The sequence below is a fragment of the Hylobates moloch genome, unplaced genomic scaffold (assembly GCF_009828535.3).
Source record: "Hylobates moloch isolate HMO894 unplaced genomic scaffold, HMol_V3 SCAFFOLD_7707, whole genome shotgun sequence".
In the NCBI taxonomy this organism is placed as follows: domain Eukaryota; kingdom Metazoa; phylum Chordata; class Mammalia; order Primates; family Hylobatidae; genus Hylobates; species Hylobates moloch.
The window spans coordinates 1,375-3,290 of record NW_026659982.1 but is presented as its reverse complement, the minus strand read 5'-3'; the positions used below and the strand labels follow the sequence as shown (position 1 = coordinate 3,290).

At 64.5% G+C, this 1,916-nt stretch overlaps 1 pseudogene; it reads right to left on the bottom strand.

The window, feature by feature from the left end:
- Positions 1–374: 374 nt before the first annotated feature.
- LOC116465653 (double homeobox protein 4-like protein 4) lies at positions 375–1,623 on the bottom strand (annotated as a pseudogene).
- Between the last annotated feature and the right edge of the window lie 293 nt (positions 1,624–1,916).

The following is a 1,916-nucleotide window of genomic DNA, read 5'->3' as shown; positions in this document are numbered from 1 at the left end:
GGAGAACTGGCCTGGCTTCTGCCCCGGCCCAGTGTTTTGCAGACTGCTGTCTCCACCAACCCGACTGAAGAACGCGGGGGAAAAAGGGATGAGAGCTCCGCCTGAGCTGGTTAGAAAACCTAGGCTGCTACCTGCAAACCCGTGCATGAGCAGTAGACAGTCCACTTCTCGGTACCTGGGCAGGCCCTGGGATCCCCGGGATGCTCAGGAAAGAATGACAGCCCTCCTCTGTGTGGAGTCTCTCGCCGGACCTGGAACTCAGGGATCCTAGACAGGTCAGCTGGAAGAGAAGACACGTCTCTCCATACCGAGTCAGAGGTTCACCGCGAAAGAGAGGACGCCGCCCTGCCCCCACCCCGCCCCAACCCCGCGTCCTAAAGCTCCTCCAGCAGAGCCCGGTGTTCCTCCTGGCCAAGGAGTAGTTCCAGGGGAGCGGCCTCTTCCACGTCCTTCAGCTCATCCAGTGGCGCCAGATCTAGGAAAGGTTGTGACTTTTGCTGAAACTCTGGGGTCGCCAGGAACTCATCTAACAGCCTGGAGGTGAGTGCAGATGAGCGCCCAGGTTCCTGGAATGCTTGGGAGGGCGCCTGGATGGCTTGCATCTGTGCTTGATGCGGAGACCTCCAGGGTCGCGAGCTTCGGAGGTGGAGGTGTCCCGTCTTTGGGTTCCCACACCGCCCCGGCGACCTGGGGCTGAAGCCCCACCACGGACTCCGCTGGGACATGGGTGGCGCAAGCACACCTTGGCCCTGTGGCCCAGCTTGAGCCGGCCCTGGCTGTCCCACCGCGCAAGGGCCCGGCAGGCCGTCGCGCTGCGGGTCCCGGTCCTCCCGGCATTTGCTCGGGTGCGGAGGCCACCGAGGAGTCTGAGGGAGGGAGAGCGCCCCTTCCAGAGGAGCCAGGGTGGCGTAGACAAAATCCCCGCCTGCCGGGGCAGGTTGGGAGATCCCTTCTGCCGGCGCAGCCTGGCTAGGCTGGAGCAGGTGCATGGCCCTTGCTCCCTGGCTCATGAAAGCCCCCTGTGGGAGAGCCCCAGGAGCGCAGGACATGTGGGGTGAGGGGAGCCCCGTTCCTCGCGCCCCAGTGTGGGCGAAGGCGACCGAACAGGGAGCAGGGTGACACCCGCCGGGGGCCGAGTTGCACAGGCCGCCTGTGTGCGCGGGTGCCCTGCCACCCTGTCCCGGGTGCCTGACCCTTCGATTCTGAAACCAGATGTGAATCCTGGACTCCGGGAGGCCCGTCTCTCTGGCCAGTTTTTCCCTGGTGGCCATGCCTGGAAAGCGATCGTTTTCAAAGACTTGGACCAGCAGGGCGGTCTGGGATCGGGTGACGGTGGTCCGCTTTCACCTGCCTTCTTAGGGGCCGCGTCTCCAGGGCCAGGGCCAAGATTCCCGCTGGTGCTGCCTCAGCTGGCGTGACCTCCCATTCTGAAACCAAATCTGGACCCTGGGCTCCGGAATGCCTATGACCTGGGCCAGCCGTTCTCTGGTGGCGATGCCTGGGTACGGGTTCCGCGAAAGCAGGCTCGCAGGGCCTGGCTTTGGCTGGGGTCCAAGCGAGTCTCCTTCCCCGTCCTCGGGCTTCCGCGGGGAGGGTGCTGTCCTAAGGTGTCGGGAGAGCCATCGCGGGGAGCCCCGGTCGGAATTTCACAGACGGACATGGGCAGAGAGAGGCCGGCGGGCTCCCGTGCATCTCAGCCGGCCTGTGCACTGCACGCAGGTCCAGCCCTGAGGCCCTTAGAAAGACCTACCACCTCCACCCCGTTATGAACATTCATGAGCTCGGGGCCCATGGTCCTGGGGTAGCCCGCCCTTTGAAGCCGAAAACTTCAGGGACCAGGGCCTTGTGGGGTGGGTGGGTGTAGGGCCAGATTGGAGGGGAAAGAGGGGCTTCGGGGGCTGGCTCTCTGAGGTTCT